Consider the following 17,889-nt stretch of genomic DNA (forward strand, 5'->3'; position numbering starts at 1 on the left):
AACAGTCTAGAAATTCTACCATCTGGGCAGAATTATGTCCAAAAGATGTTGGAAAGAAATATGTCCTATTCCATTCTTTGTTTAGGAAAATGGATTTTTCTGCATTTTTTTTAAATGAAGTTTTTTCATCTTTTGTCCACCACAGACAATCCAGCAGAATCCCAAATGCGACTTTTGGAAAAGGGGATAACAGCTCTTGTCTATTAGACATGCATGGTTATTTGTCTCAACTAACTGTTTAAAAAACACGTACTGTAAGTTTTTTCATATGATCTTATAGAGGAAGAATAAAGTCTGCAGACCTGGTAATAAGTTTGGGCCTAAATTTTATACAGCAGAACGCTAAGGTTCAGATCTTAGACACATATTAAAACATGTAAATAAAGTGAGTGATTCAAGAGTAAGCAATTTCAAATCAATAAATACAACAGGCAACTCTGCACTTTTAAATCAAGATACCTTCAAAGGTTTAACGCTGAGCTCCGACTTCTAAAATGTCAGCATTTTCTCCCTCAGGAAAGAATCTCTTTTTTCAAAGTAGCTGCATATCCCTGCTAGTCTCATCCTTAGAGCCATGCAAGGAATTTTTGGAGAAAAAGAAGCGCTGTCTTGTGTTGAGCGGAAGTTCACACACTGAGCGGTTTCAAACTAGCACTCAGAGCAGTCAAAGAATGGTATGGAAAATAGGAAAGCCTCGAGATATTGTCTAGCCCTGATCTTGGATAATAGAGTTGCTACCTTAACATTGGCTAGAAAATTTTCTGATATAAATAACTGATCTCAGCTTTCAAAGATTCTTTCCAGCTTAATTTTGAGGGTTCAAAGAGTCCAGGTAAGGCCTGGATTACTTAAGATACACGTTTGAAGAAATACAAGCCTTCTCAAACTCAAAACCAATACTGATTTTGAATTTCATTCCCTTTATAGAATTTACTAAAGAAAGCCAAACTAAGACTACAAGCACCAGCTCATTAGTAGAGCAGCATGAGATTTGGATTCTCTCCACCAAAACAAACCCCAGGTCCTGGCACCGGTCAGTTTATCTGTTTTCTACTTCGAACAGTATTTCACAAGCCCATTTCCAAAATCTGATGTCGTCAGTTCTGAACTACCCAGATTCATCTGTAGTTTATGACTCCTGAATATTCCCCTGTCCCGCTCACTTTGAAGTTGTCAGTAAAACTCACATCATGCCCACATGACAATGTTAAGGACATGATGTCTCTCCAAATTAATTTACACATCCATCCACTTCTTGCGTTCCTGTTTGTCCTTTGTCATCAATCCATTCATATGCTTTCTCTCCTATCTTTCATTCTTTCCTCTTTTCCACTTTTAGTCTTATGCATTTATTTTGCTCATTTCTCTTTATTGCTTAATGCTTGAATTTTTTTGGTTTTCCCCTCTACATTTTTAGTTGTTCAGTTTTCTCCTCAGTCGTTCGAAGTATTTCAGCCATCTTCCAAATTGCCTTATATCCTACTCCTATCTCCTTTTTGGACTCTCTTCCTTTCAACCCATTTTCTCCAGTTGTTATCCATTCACTTTAGATTTCTTTTCAACAGCTCAGACGTTCTCAGAACATTTCTCTGGAAATACCTCAGACGTCTTCCCAGTATTTGAGCCAAGATGATGTCCCCTCTAGAGGTGAAACAGTAAAATGAAAACATGGACTGGAGATCAGAGGCCCCAAAAGACACAATCTTTGTTAAAAGCCCTCCTAAGTATCCTGAGGAATTTGTAATTAAAATAAGAACTGCTTTTGCACCTATAATGTAAAATTCCAGTGTTGATTAAATAGATGCGTGTTGCAATAGTGCCATGCCCTAATAACATACGTGTTGCTGTCTGAGAAAAATGCAACGTCAAACAGCGCTGAAGTACTCCAAGGAAATACAATTTAAGGGACTATCTGCTCCGGTGTTATCTGCAGATTTGAATGCAAAGTGCTACATGAACATCAAATGACAATCCTACTGAAGGAAAAATAAATGGATAAAACCAGCACTAATAATGATTAAGCTTCAAATTTCTTAAGCACATCCAGACACAGAGAGATCAGTTTTACTGTGATAATAGTACATATGCATACATATAAGCTGGGTCTGGCTCTTATGGAATACAATATTTAATAGTCCAGGAGGCACAATGTACATGCTGTGCTAATTGCACTTCGAAGACATCCTCTTTGGTTTCTGTCAGGAGCACAGAACACAGCTTGGGCATACTGATTCCTACCTGATTAGTTCCATACATGAGCTTTTAAGGCAGCAGGTCTCTAATTCAGCACTGGCAATCCTTACTGCTGCAAATCTGAGACTCAATATTGTCAATACTAGCTTAGAAAAGATAGCGTAATAATACAGAAACTGACTTGTCTTTTTGTATGTTGGAGGCTTTACAAGATGACTTCTCCACACTAATAATTAACATGTATGAAAGTGCTTCAGCCTGGCTTAGCCTTGTTTGAAAACATAATTTAAAAACAGAAACATCATTTCAGTCTGGCTATCTACAATAGGAAATTGCATGTAGACAGCAACAGAGCTATAGCATGGCCATACTGCACCATTCAGGCATTTCCTTTCTATTTTAACACATGCTTCACTGATTTTCTCTTGACCCATCTCACCAAAGCCTTTAAGCAGTGGTTTAAGTTTAATTGCCTGAAGATCCCTCTAGAGCTGGATTTGAAAGCCTACCTCCAGCATCCCTACCTAATCATAGAATCATAGAATAGTTAAGGTTGGAAAGGACCTTTGTCTCCTTACCTCGTTCTGCTCTTTGCTGCTGTTCGTCCTTTACTGTCACCACAACTTCTCCTCTTCAGACTTGCAGTAACTCCAGTAGGATGGCAGTGAGTGGCCAGAGCACAGGTAAAGTGCAGGCTGACTTGACTGCAGCTCCAGTCTGGGCGAGTGTGTTCAGCTTTGTCCTGATATGATGACTTTCCTAGAGAAGAGAAAAAGGTGACATAACCCATTAGACATTTCTACTGATTCTGATGGACTCATCATGAGGACCAGGTTTCTCTACAACAGAGGTCATCATATACTGGGATTTTCCCAGTAAAATATTTGACTTGTTTATTATTCCCTTGTTAGACTACTTGTATTTTTTAAAGCTATGTCTCAAATGATCCGAGAACATCATTAGTGGAAACAGGTTAACACATGTGTTAAGGGCATCTAAGCTATCTGGGATTTCTCTAGGTATCCTTCTTAACTGTTAATATGTACATGGTGACTATATCCTCGTGAGGTAGATGATACAATAAGCTAAACAAAAGTAGTATTTTCTTCAAAGTGCTTAAGACCAGCACACACTATATATAGCCAAGAGGAAAGGAAATACAACATATTTGCTAGAAAACTTGAAATAGCCTCACATTAAACAAAACCAAAAAAACCCAAAAAAACCCAAAAAAACCCCCCAATGATTTACATTTACAGTTCCAGTGATAAACAATTCTGTGCTAGTAAACAATAACATTTTCACCTCTTTCTTCATACTGCTTCTCTCTTCGGAAGAGCCAGCACTTATTGATTGTTATTAGAGCGGACTAAAAGAATATATGGCTAAAACAGCAACAGTGGACACAGGCAACAGTTGCCTGTTATTTTTGACTCGACTATATGAACGGTCATTTGTGGAGTCTGTGGTTTTTTCCTACCCAGGACTACTTAGGAAAAGCCATATGAGTATTGCAGACTTAGAGGCATGAAGCAAGCTGGCTTGCATCAGTGAAGCAGATGATGAAGGAGAAGGCTGCGCCCATGACCGAGGGATGCACATGTGAGGCTTGCGTGCTGATACCACTGATAGCCAACAAATACACATGACACAACATATTGGAAACCTACTGGAATTTGTTGTGATCGTTTATTTCAGAAATTAAGTTGCAGAAAATACAAACAGTATTCTTTCACTTCAGCAAGTGCTTTATTCAGAAGACATAATCTTAACAATAAACCTGTTTAGAAACAGATTTTGCTTAGTTCATCCAATTAGATTTTGATGTTTGGTCTGGAAAGGCAGCCGTCATCAATTTAGGACAGCATGGCACTGCCTACTGAAGAGTGATGACTGCAAAGTTAGCTAAATTAGATATGATGAACCAGCCTGAAGCTTTCAGAGAGTTCATTAAAGTACACCATGCAAAACCCTGCCTAGCCAGAAGAGCTGACGTGGTTGGAAACAAAAAGCATAGCTAGTTCAGCTCAACCAGAAACAAAGTCTGTTGGCACAAATTATGGTTTGGACACATCTGGCAACCTGGACCTTGCTGTCCATGTCCTATAGCTGCACAGCATGAGAAGCTAAAAGAAAATGCAGAGAAACAGGAGCTTGAAGCCACTTTCAAACACCAAAGCAGCTCAGTATTGAAAAAGCAGCTGAATCTGAACACTCGAGCCAGCTGCAATTGTGGGGACAGGAAAAAGCAGCTGGAACAAGACAAAGCAAGGGGTAAGCCAAGCAAGGGTGGAAAACTAGGCTGCTCTAGAGGCAGAGGCAGCACCCAATATTCCATGAGTTGCTTGCCAACACCACTGTCCGTCCCTGTGAGCTGTGTGCTTGCCCTCTCCGAGAGGACTCCTTTCTGTGGACTCTCTCGCGTGTTATGTACTAAGAGAGGTAGCAGAAAAAACGCTAGATACCTGGTTTGATTTTTAAGTATGAGTGAGGAGGATAGGAGTTATTCTCAGGACTCCAAGCCCAGATGCTGTGCCAGATGTTGGAATAGTCACTGTAGTTAAAATTGCAACAGATTTCTCTGAAAGCAACTGTCGTTGCAAAATGTGATCGGAGGAGAGAGGGGATAAAGACGAGAAGGCACAAGGAGAAAACTATCACCAAAATGGATAATGAATGGAAACGATCGGAAATTTTTCAACCAAATGCTTTCCCTGTGATTCACTGATTCACAGAAATGAACTTTTCACAGCATGACTGTGAGTAAGCATTCCTTAGACTGAGGTCCTTAGGTACAGTGACAGTGCAGACAAGAGAGAAACCCAGACCACAGTATTTAGTACTGCAGACATAACAATTACCTAAATTCATCCCATTTGCTCTCGGTTTTCTCATTAAGCACCCTCATCAGCAGGCTATGTAGCAAGAATTTTACCTTCTCCTTTTCTTACAAGGACTGTGTATGTGTGCAGACACTCACGCATACATGAAAACCCCAACAGAATACTGTGACATAAGAACAATCTCCCAAAATCTCAAAAACTTCAGAGGCTGAATAAAACCATTTTCTACCCAGCTCTTCTAAAGTAAGTTACATAAAACTAATAATTATATCTATTAAACACTAAACACTTATTAGCTTTTCCAGCTAACTAGTCTGGAACACATGTAAATTAAAGCAGGCTAGTGCAAATATATAAATTCAATAACAGTAATATGAACATCCTTGTAAATCAGAGCTGATCAGGTGCCAAGTAAACTTGCAGATATTTTACAGCTTTCACCTTTGCTTTGCTCTGCTCAAGTTAGAGTGAAAAAGAGAACTCAGATCTTTGATCTTATGAAGCAGCCTTCATATACAAATGTGAAGATTTCTAAGTAGAAAGAATAACTTTCACTAAGCTGAATTTGTACAAAGTTGTCACTGATGTACAAAATACATCATATGGGTTTTTCCATTAGGGTGAAACGTCTTTTAAATCAGTGTACACCAAAGAAAAACTCTTGTAAATGTTCCTGTTTGGCATGGTATCTGGGATTTCTTCAAATGGAAGAAGGGTAATTGCATGAAAGGGTGTGGAGAACTACATGTATTTTAACACACACCTCTCACACGTGCCCCCAAAAGCTTTTAAAAAGTAAGAGAGTCATATTTTCATGACATTTTATAGGTGTATATACTGAGAGAAAAAACATCTTCCAGGTTTGTTTTCACATATTTAGTACAAACTCACAATAACAACTCTGAAATTCCAGAAGCATGAACAAGATCAAGATCTTAACAGTGAAAACCTCATAGTGTTTACAGAAAAATACCTTTTATTTACCTTATATCTATTTTGTGTGTTATATTTTCTTTCTATCTTAGGAAAGCACACAGTTGAGGTTTTTTTTTTCATCCTATTCAATGACAAAAGAAGGTAGCCTGTAGTGATTTAAGACATTTAATCCAAGCTTAACAATCTATCTCCTATTTGTAATATTGCTAATGAGTAGGCTGTCAGGTAGTGGAAAAATATCTTTACAATTAGAGACTTGACTTCAAGTCTCTAATTTTCTTCTGCAGGATGCTCTAGATCTGCCCTGAAATCAATGGCATTATGATGTAATAATTTAAAAGTGGGGTAAGAAAAAGTCTGAGTCACATGTAGCCAGACCTTCTGAAGGAAGGAAAATATAACAGTGGTAGAACAGTTCTGTTTTTAATAAGCCATTTTAATTTACTTTGAGAAAAATCAAAGTCCTGGAAAGTTGTAATGTGACTGAAATTGAATCACGAGAAAATTAATTTAGCATTGAAAGAACATGGAAAGGAAATTTAAACTCTTTGTCTACATTACAAATCAACCATGTGGAGAGAAGCCTGGATACAAACAGACGCATGTCCTAGCACGCCATCCATTTAGCCACCTTGTTCCTGTTCAGAAAAGACTGAAGAAACTTAGAGAAGTGTCCTCATGTATCAGTTTCAAAATAAGGTAACTCCCCAAACCTTTTTATTTTCTTAAACGTGCCATTTTTAGAGTGAGCGGAAAATTCCAATTCATGGCTCACAAATATTTATTTACACTCTGAAATCATGCTTTGTTCCTTTCTCCTGCTTTACTCATTGTTCATGAACACTCACACTTGCAATTTTTTGTTTGCACATATGTTTAGGGAACATCTGTTCTTTGTTCCCATCTGATTGAGATTATCTATGTATCTATGCATGAAGAAGGCAGCTGGTTGTCTGCTACTGTCATCGATTTTTATCTGACTTCATAAGCGCAAGTGAGAGGGAGCAGGGACTGAATACAGTAGGAGTCGACCATTTCACTTGCATAGCTAGCGAAATGCCTGACTTTACATAATGCATACCTTCAGCAAGTAGATATCAAGGCAATTTATTGAAGAAGGCAAATACCATTATCACTATTATCACAGAAAAATAGAGAATAAAGGCCACCTGACTTGGTCAAGAGCAGTCACCAGATTAGTGGGAGAGCTTAACATAAACACCAGTTCTGCATCCCAGTTCATGTCTCTCTCCTTTGCTCTACATTATCTTCCTACAACAAAAGGCTGAAACACCATCCCCCCCCAAAAAAAAACCCAAAACAAACCAAAACAAAACCAATCCCAGTCTGAATCCAGTAAGAAAAGAACAGAGTTACTCAGGCAGAATGAAGTGATCAATTATATTGGATAAATTTGGGGCAACTAATTATTTCAACAGCACATCCTGTCTGAATATACTATTTCACTTGAATTATGATTGATAAAGGCACCCAGACATCAGTCAGCATACAAGACCCTGCGACAGCGACATTTCCTTTTTCCATCACTGAGGATAGCGCTACTTCCTACAGTATTTGTGTTTCAGCAAGTCAGAATTTTGCTCCAACAATAGTTTCTTTAAAACTGTATGTGTTCTCACAGATGCCCACTATAAATGAACTAGAATATACTAGATAATAATGTTTATTTGCTACAAGTCATGTTTGTGATTACCTCTCCTGCCCAGCATACTGTAAGAATATGTTTAGCTACAGATTTGATGGAGGCAGCCAGGTTTTTATAACAAAGGGCTTTTTTCCTTCCCAAATTCTGCTTTTAAGTGTCTGGTATTGTACAGCAGAAGCAATTGTGGCAGAATGAAAGTTCCTGCTTTTTATCCCCATTTCTATTTACCTGTCTGCAAAACAATCTAAATTTTCACTGCAATTCTCTTTGACATTTTCCTTATCTATTTTCCTTTCTCATTAGTCTGCCTCATGAGAAAATGTAAGTGCAGAATACTAAATCAACTTTATGGTCAACACATCTGGTGCCTATCGACAGATTGAACCCATATGTAAGTCTTGGGTTTGAGACTTTTTTTCACCAGATGCATAAGAACACGCTCTTCCTGAACTGGAATATGTTCAAGAAAAACCTTCGCAAGTAAAAGACTGTTATTCACCTAAAAGGAAGCAGGTGGCATCATTACAGCAAAGCAATGTAAAAATAAAAAAAAGAGAAGAGAGAGATGTATTTTCTATCCTTCCTCTGATTATCTAGTTGTCTGGTTGATTTGTTTTACCTTTTCAATTATATATATGAGGTCATTTTCACTAAAAGGCATCCCAGGAAGAATTGATCTATGTCCAAGCACCTGCAATTTTTTTTCATTTTGCTCAGGCAAGGCAGAATACACTATTGCCAGGGGTCAACCTCTCAGTGAGGCTGAGTGAGTGTATATGTCTCAGTGAGATCTGCCTTCTCTTCTACAGGAGTGATGCTCCAGACCCTCAATCATCTCTGTGGCACATTGCTGAACTCTCTCCAGTGCCCCCAGCTATCTCTTGTATTGGAGAGCCCAAAACTGGACACAGGTATGTATGTCCTCACCAGTGGTGAACAGAGGGGAAAAATCACCTCCCTCAACCTGCTACTGCAGCCCAGGAAACTATTTGCCTTCTTTTCTACAATGCAACATTGCTGGTTCATGTTCAACTTGGTTTCCACCAAGACTCCCAGGGTCCTTTCCTGAAGAGCTGGTTTCCAGTTAGGCAGCCCCAATATAACCGGTGCCTGAGGCTGTTCCTCCCCAGCTACAGAACTTTGCACTACTCTTTGTTGGTCTACTGCTGAATACAAATGAGAAAGAAATTCTTGAAGTCGTTGGAGTCCATAATAATTCAATTCCATGTAAATCCACCAAAATGCTGTTTATGAAAGCAAACTCTAATCACTTCTTTTTATAGAAAAAAAGTCAGTATTTCAGGATAACAGTAGAAAATTTAAGCTCCAATATAACTGCCACTTTAGAAACAAATATTGACTTCATTTGCCTGAAACCATCCAAAATGTAGATATCCATTTATTTTAATAACCTCAGATTCTAGAAGGAGATTTATGCTGCTACATGTTTTTTGTTCTGCAAAAACACCAATTTGTCAAGATTCAAAGATGAAAAATATCACCTTATGTTTAATTTGACAGGACACAGAAGAAATAGCTTAATTTCAGCATTAATGTGCATAATCTTCTGATTTTCAGGACCCAAAACATCCTCAGTCATTGTCTGTAGCTTTCTAAAGAGCAGTATTTTTTAGAAGGCTGCTACAATGATTTGTTAATTTACCCAAGCAGTGGACAAAAGTTTCTGACCCCATGACTTGTCTTCCATGATTTTAATCTGGCTAAGACATTTCAGTGTTTCCACATCCCCTTTCCCACCACAAAGTGAGACCCTTAGTCGCCTAACTTCCTTGTCCCCATGACAATATTGACACCATTTCACAGCCTTGTTTCACTTCCAAATCTGCCACAAATCACTGGGACACACTCAAGGGCTCAGAAGCCAAGCTGTAGTTAACTGTCATCTTAGCAGATTCTTTCTCACTTTAAAATCAATCTTTGGTTGGATGTAACTTACGTAAGCAGCAATCACAGCCTTCTTTCAATGTTTACTGCTCCCTGTCTACTCACCATAGAGCCAGATTGGGAAGCTGAATAAGTATGCCAGTGAAGATATGCTGGAAGAATATAAAGCAGAAGTGGAGAAGAAAACTTGCACCTCAATTGATTCAATACATACTTTTAGACTGAAGTCAAATGTATCCCAAATTCACCTGCTATTTTAATTTCCTGTAAAGAGCATCCCAAAGTTCATAGAGTAATTTTTAGAACAAAGAAATACAAAGCCACCTACAGATGCTTTATAACTTAAATGCATGCCATTTCATACACCACCCTGATTAGGAGTGGAAGGGGGTTTTGTGTGACTTTCAGATATTCTGTGTCTCTTCTTCAACACCAGTGGGATATGGGAATGCTCAGCAATTTGGAGAAGATGCTCAGCCCTTTGCAGGACTGAACCTATACTTGTCAGTAGACAGAAACATTGATAAGCCAATGTTTAAAAATACCTATGTCAGTGTGATTTGTATAGATGTAGCTGTTTACAGAACACATCACAACTATATAAAAAGACACCTCAGAATTAATACAGTTATTCAGATACTGGAAATGGCAGTGGGTTTAGCACACAGGTATGCATGCTTTCTGAGTAGCAGGACAAGAGGAGAGGGGGAGAAGAATAGGGAGAGAGTGAGGATAAGGAAGAGGGGAAAAGGAGAGGAAAGAATATTCCCAGAGGCTCAAAGAGGAAAGATGAGAAAGATGCAAAGAACATGTTAAAGAGCTGAAAAAAAAAATACAATTGTATAATGACAGCTTTGTAAGACCATGAAAACATGCCAAAACAACAACACTGCAAGCTAATAGGCATCTCTTTTGAGTCAGATCTTGCAAGTCTTACTCAGGCAAAAAATATATTACAGTACATGTTGAGTAGGAATTGCAGATTTCACAATTTACTAGCAGAATTTATAGATATTATTTTCATCTTGTTTTCATTAATATTGAAATTCCATGGGAAATCCTAGCTTCATTGAAGCTAATGCCAAAACCCTCTTTGACTGTAATAGGTTCAGAATTTTTGCATCATTAGGTACTACTACATGTATTAAGTAGCTTACAGGAGTACAACTTACTACTTTAAAGACATGTATTTCAATGCACTCAGTAAAAGAGCCCAGGCTAAAAGGAAACATGAGACATTTGGATCTTTAATCATTGTCCTAGGTAGCAAAACTATAACCATATTTTCATGCATACTTTGAGATGGTGTGAGTGTTGCTGCCAAAGAAGTCAACCGAACCATTTCTGCTGCATGGTTTCGATGAATGGGTTTTCTGATTCAACTTGCTGCATAAACGTGCTGCTGAAGGGAGGGAGAAATCTGCAGTCAAGAATGAATGTCTGCCTATGAGAGGAAAGTATGTCTTCCTTTAAGTGAAAGTGATGGTTTGTTCTGGCTTAAAGTGTTTGTGAAATTGTGATGGAAGAGGGATCACAACTTGTGTTTTTTCAAGTGATCTCAAGGTACAAGTACCGACAGGCAATAGCATGTCAAAACAGTGGATGAGAAACATAGTACTCATTTATGACGTGCATGGCAGAAATGACATACCTGAATTGTGCCTCAGAAGAGCTCAGGCAGTACCTCTGATGCTGCTACTATGCTGAGGAATAGGTAAGCCTCCATGGTGCTCGGGTCCCCACGGTGGAGGCAGGCATGAGCTTGCCCTGCCCAAGCAACTCTAGACCCTGACTGTAAGCTGTTTATGAAACAGATGCATATGAAACAGCTCAGTCAGCCCTGAGCTCTTCAAAGGTCCATCGAAACATAAAATATATTAGCTTCTAGTCCACTTGGAGCACAGGCAGAGCATGCTTATGTCTGCCTGCAGAAGGCAATGCAAATATAGCCTTCTGTCTTTTTCTTCTGCCATTTGTCACTGTTCTGGTTTATTTGCACTGGGAAATCTCCATCACAGCAATCGTCTCTCACTCCAGATCCTGTTTGGACCCCTTGGCCCTGCACAGCCCCAGCAACAACTCCCCACTGCTTACTCTCTCAGGAAAGGGAAGTTTTAATCTGATGTGTCTCAATAAGCCTGCACTGCAAAACTGGCAGGCAATAGATAAATCCCTCTCCAGCACCAAATTTAATTCCCAGTTTCCAGGGAGTGGAAGCAGAAGGTGAAAGCTGTAGCAGGTAGGAAAAAGGATTCTAATTATGAGCCATGTAGGAGTCATGGATTTTCTTGTGCTTAATACCACACAACACTGTATTGCATATGCAGCAGATCCAAATGGCAAAGCACAGTGATGTCTCGGACAACTCTTAACAGAAACAGGAGAACCCCAAGAACATTTCAGCAGAACTCCATTGACTTCAATAGGCTACAGCAAGAACTGCAGAAATTCACCCACTGAGAAACTGATAATGGATAGGGATCTTTTTAACTTCCCTGTCTTTTCGACCTGCTCTTTAAGTAACTTCAATATGGATAAGAAGGTGTGTGTAAAAGGGGAAGTAAAAATGGGATTTAGATGAGAAAAAAGAAATGGAGGAATTGGGAGAAAGGAAGGAGCTGGCAAATTATGTCTTGCCCTGATTATCTCATAGTTCTAATGCTCTGAAAAGCGAGGGTGGAAAGAACAAGGAAAAGAACAAGGAGCTTAGAGTAATTAATTAATTCATTGTTTAGATTGTCTCCTATTCTTCAGCACAGAAAAAGAAATCAAGAGTAAAAATAAGAATGAAAGTGAAAGTTATTAGAATAATTAACTCATAATTATGCTGTTGTGCTGATTTGTTTTTGTTCTAACTATAAAAAAAGAAGCCCAATAAATCCTACCTCATCAAGTTATTTCTTTAACAATCTATTTCTCAGAGTAAAAGCTTTTGAAGTGTGCAATTAAATGCCATTTGAAAAAGGAAGGAAGATTGGTGTTCAAATTACAGGATGAGGCTGGTGTCTGCTAATACAGTTACCAGCCCTGCAAAATTCCTATGTTAGCTGCAGATAACACTTGCCTGGAATACCCAGGATTTCATTTGTTACATCTGGTTACTCTGCTTCTTTCAATATCTTGTTATTGCTGTTGATGTTCTGGCTGGGTTATTTATGGTAGTATATTTTTTTTTAATTATTATTGTTATTATTACTCCTATTATTACTACTGTTGCTATTATTATCATCATCATATACCTCTATTGCCCCTGCAAATATTGAAGTTGATAAAATGTCTACTTTCTACTTTTGTAGGGAAAGTTGGTCATCTGAATCACTGGTTAATTTTGTCTTTTTAAGCTTACAATATGGCAATTTTTTACCCCAGTAATCCTCATCATTGGATTTTTCATATCATACACAGGCTGCATTTTCCAACACTGTGTCAAATTTGACTTGATGTAAGGAGTTCAAGGAATTGGGAAAAAATGACTTGAAAGGAAACTGCTCAAGACACCAGTTGAGTAGTCTATGATAGATAGCCTTATGCATGCAGTGAGCCAGGTTTTCAGAGGACATAAATAGCTGTAGTTTTGATGAAGCTAGTAGATCTGTACTGGGAGGTAAAAAAATATCTTATTAGACACAAAGAGATTTTAAGGACTTTAGTTTTCCAAATAGCCTATCCTGGCTAACTTGTTTCAGAGATTTGAGAGCTGATCACTCCAAAAGTAAAACAAAAAAACCCCAACAAAATAGATGCTGTAACATGGGAGTTTCTGATATCTTTAGTAGACATGACACATTTTAGAAGTTGTTTCATAATGCAGTCGTTTTTATTTCCGCTGTTCCTCTGCACTCTTCAATTATTAAAGTTAAATGCACAGAATTCCTTGGGGACTTTCACATTTATTAACAAAGCATTTTATGTGCTAACAGAAAATCCCAAAATTAGAAGAAATCATTTACAAGCAGACAACAGCTGTTATGGCATTAAAACTTTAATTGGCACCCCCTAACAGATCGTTGGGGGTATTTCACTCATCCTCTTAAGGATGTGATAATCCTTATATTATTCAGAAAGAGAACAATTTGTTGCACATTAGCACAGATTGAGTGCACATCCAGATGCAAATACATGTCTGTCTGAAATAGATGGTGCCCTGACAAGACACTGTGAGTCAGGAACCTGAATTCTGCCAGTGGCCTGTGACTTTAGGCAAGCCATTTCTGTACCTCTTCTTGCCAGTACATCTTAAAAGTTCTTCAGAATGATGATTTGTTAGCACACAAGAATGTGACAAGGTGATTTCTTGTGCACTATGCAAGTGAAAGAGAAAGGTAATTTCTGATGAATATCTATGCACCATGAATGAATACCAAAGCAGCACAGATCAGCTCTGACACCGCATCTCATCCAAATTCTTCTATGTAAAAGCAAATTTTTGAAGAACTAGGTTAGTGAGTGAGAGTCAGAGAACACCACTGATGAACTTATTAATGGACTGGCTCAAAGACATGTTTGGAAAAAATAATAAAGTGAACAGAATAATTGGTACAGTAAATTACCTCTGTATTTCAATGTCCATTCATCTAAACCTTGCAGTAATGGAATGAAGCTGAAAACTATTGGTGTGGTTCTCCTCAAGGACTTTTTCCACCTCTAAGCATCATTGTCACAAAGTTTTCTCTGTTTTTCTTCATTTCCCAAGCACCCAAAATAAAACAGTAATGGAGAATCTCAGAGAAGGTGATTAAAAGCAGTATTTAAAAAATTGCCTTGGGATGGGGTTTCATCTCATAAGCAGCTGCTTAAGTGTTTTGTTGATCTTGGGTCTTAGAGGAAGATTTGCCCCAGTAGTAGGAAATACATAATGGTTTCACAGCTTAGCCACACTAACAACAAAGTACATAGAATGCTTTCTTCATAGCATAATAAAGAAATTACTTCCTAATATTGCTGAAGATTTGACTTTAAATACTATGTGGGAAACAGAAGGCTCAGCAACGATTATTTGCAGAACAGCAACCCAACTATTTTCAACTTCAAATTTGAACATAAAGAAAAGCCAATGAATGATTATTCAATTAAGATTTCAAATGGTTGATTCTGGGGGAAAAAAAAGCAAAACAAAACCAAAAAAACCCCAGAGGTATAGTAAAGATTAGACAGAGGTAAAATATATAAATATTTGCAAAGATTTATTCTTGTCTTGCTTTTACAGGCAACCCTTCTCTTAACTTTGGTAGTGATGTATCATTATTGCATGTTTTTCTTTGATCAGAGCTAGTCTCCATCTTATCAGAGAATGGTTTAGGTTGGAAAGGACCTTAAAGATCATCTAGTTCCACTCTCCTGCTTCTGGCCAAGGAAGATGCCCCACTTCTGTTATGAGCATAAATGCCCAGGTCCAAGTATACGTGAACAAATACAGACCTCAATTTAGCTCTAAACAACTGAGGAACCTTTCACTCCACAGGGAGCTTGTAACAGGCTTCAGTGTACCTTTTGGAAGCCTAGTCTGAGAAGGGGAAAATCCTGCCTAAATTCCAGTCATCTCTTTTCGATATGCATACAGTTGCATGAAACACTCAGGTTTTTTCAATATCCATCTGTTTCCAAGAAATAAAATGTCTGGATTATGACAACTGAGCCTTACAAGCATCATATCTGGATTCAGCAATTCATGTGCACCTTGATGCAAAAGGAGGTCTTTCATCCAAAGAAAATAATTACAAATGACTCATACCTGTTGTTTTGCATTGTTAAGGAAATGCTGCAGAGAAATTTGTATTTAGTGTCACTCTCAGCTACTATTCATCTGTGCTTAGCAGCAGCAGAACAAATCCATCAAGAACGGCTCAGAGGGGAAAGTTGACAAGAAAGGGAAAGGTACATAAGTGACAATCCTATTGACTTACCCTCGATCACTCTTAACATACTTTATTGTATGTACATGCATGCAATGGTGTTCATACTTCGATATGATACGAAAACCAGGCAGAACAGATACATTTTCAGTTTAGATGCAGAACAAATGAAACTGGAGAAGTCTTTATCGCATAAAAGCTTACTGCTCCAAAACCAGTATCAGCACAAATGAGAATCAATACTGTAGCCCAGAGATTGTAACTCAAGTTTCACAAGTTTTCTTCGAGCTTTCTATATGCATCTCTACACATAGTGTAGTCCATCCTCAGTGTTATTTTAACAGTTTGGATGGCATAACTCTATTGTCTCACATGAATGCCATAACTACATGACTTGAACCTCATCTACCCACATAACATTTTCAATAAAGTCTGCTCACTACTTGAGGCAACACTTGGCAGCCCTTCTCTCAGGTTGAAGTACGAAAGACTAAGAAGAAAGAGTTTGGACACACTGGGGCAGGACTGCAGCACTGCTTCACCGTTGCCTGACCAGAAGCCAAGGAGCTGGGTAGTTGCATACCAGAGCTTGCAGAGGTATTAATGAAAATAATGTGGATTAAACACATAAACTCTCATAGTTGAAAGACTTACTTGCTGGATCCCCAATATGAATAAATGACAGAGGAGAAGTAATCTAAATAGTTATTAACATAATTTGAGTGCTGAGTGCTGTTCTGCTCCAGCTACAAATGTGATTGAGACATATGCTTGCTCTGATGGAGGAAATTAGCAGAGGATTACCTCTTTCTCTAAGAAGATTAAACTAAAAAGAAAAAATAATTTGTTTTCCATCGCACTGCTATACCATCTACCATTAAAAGAAAAGAGACTACATTAAAAAGGACCATCAGTGTAATGGAAAGATTATTCTGACAGTTGCCAGCTTTACACCCTGTTTAGTCACATAAGTCAAGCCCACATAAGAAGCAACAGCAGAAGCTGCTGCTTTACCCAGACAGCAGAAATGTAAAGAATCTAGAATGAAATCATGAAATTAAATCAAGAGATCAAGAATTTGTTCTAGACTCCTGCCTTGCCAGCATCATAGCACCAGCCCATCTTCCCATCCAATCTCAACAGAGAAGCCTGTGCAAAACTGCTGGTTATGGGAACTGAGGACACAGACAAGAAGGATCATGTTCCTTTTCACCCTAACTCTGCCCAAGCCTTCCAAGTATGTTATCAAGTTCAATATCTATGTATTGTGATTGAAAGTTGAAGTATGAAGTAGTAGGGATTATAACACCGTCAATCCTGGTATCCTCAAATCCATATTTCATGTGTTGCAGGGTCATGTGCCAGCCATAGGAAAATGCACAGGCTGCAGTGTCCCTAGTGCACTGCCCATGATCCTGGAGTGAGGGTGCACATGCAAAAGGTGGAAGGACGTGCAAACATGAACATAAAAGTGCCATAGCACTTTTCCTCATTACCTCACAAAATATACCCTGTCCACCCACATGACTGTGCAGACAGAGAAAATGGAAGAATTTTGCAGGTATTTAACATTGTCACTACCAGGATCTACATTTTCCCACTCTTCTACAACAGCTGTAGCTGAATAAAGATACTGAGGATCCTTCTTGCTTCTGGATGCTTTTTATAAGCACCTAGATATTTTCTTGAATTGAAGGGGTTGGGCTAGAAATACAACCAGAAAAAAGAAGAGCCAGAACCATGGCCAAGCTCCGACAGGCCTACATCCTAGCCTGTGCACAGTGCTCCTACTGCTTCTTTCAAGTTCTTCAAGCCGCAGGAAATAATAAACATGGCATATGAGCATCCATGTAAATTTGGATCCAGTGAAAGTGATCCCATTTTCCAGCTCTCTAAGGAGCACAGTTCAGTGGCTATTGTGTCAGAGCGTAGGTCTCATATGTACTATCTCCTTGAAGATGAGAGATTAGGTTGTGTCCAATTTATGATGCCTATTTATATTAATTTCTGCATTTCTGTTTGAATGAACCAGTCAATTGAACTTAACCTCAGTCTACAGTATAAAGCTGTCACATCTGAATCAGTTGTACTACTACTGCCAAGCTAAAGAAAGACCTCTTTACCTCTCCTTACACAGCTCACTCATTTGTAAAGCCGATAAAAGACAGCATTAGGAGGCAACTTGCACTAAAGCTTGTGTCTGATTCTAGGCACAGCTCTGAAAAAGTGCTAGTAAAAAATACCCACAAACTAAAACCTTGCACTGAAAGGATGCTGGCAGAGCAGACCAGGAGGCGTTGTGACTCAGACACACTCAGCTGAGTCACCATTCCCCCGTGCTTCCCCACTGCTCTTGTCTGACTGTAATACATTGAAGGTACAGGCGAGCCGGCAGTTATTAGCCACCTCCCCTTGCCGACCCTGTTCCAGATTAGCTGTGCTTCCAGCTGAGCACAGACAGAAGGAACAATCTGAACGTCTCACTTGGGTATTT

General features: G+C 38.7%; 1 protein-coding gene across 1 annotated transcript in view; it reads right to left on the reverse strand.

The window, feature by feature from the left end:
* ARPP21 (cAMP regulated phosphoprotein 21) overlaps positions 1-17,889 on the reverse strand; it is a 404,051-nt gene that overhangs the window by 235,333 nt on the left and 150,829 nt on the right. Inside the window, exon 3 of the transcript XR_003989920.1 lies at positions 2,772-2,952. The gene's annotated coding sequence lies outside the window, so the exon portion shown is untranslated. The remainder of the gene's footprint in view (positions 1-2,771; positions 2,953-17,889) is intronic.

The sequence above is a fragment of the Strigops habroptila genome, chromosome 1 (assembly GCF_004027225.2).
Source record: "Strigops habroptila isolate Jane chromosome 1, bStrHab1.2.pri, whole genome shotgun sequence".
In the NCBI taxonomy this organism is placed as follows: domain Eukaryota; kingdom Metazoa; phylum Chordata; class Aves; order Psittaciformes; family Psittacidae; genus Strigops; species Strigops habroptila.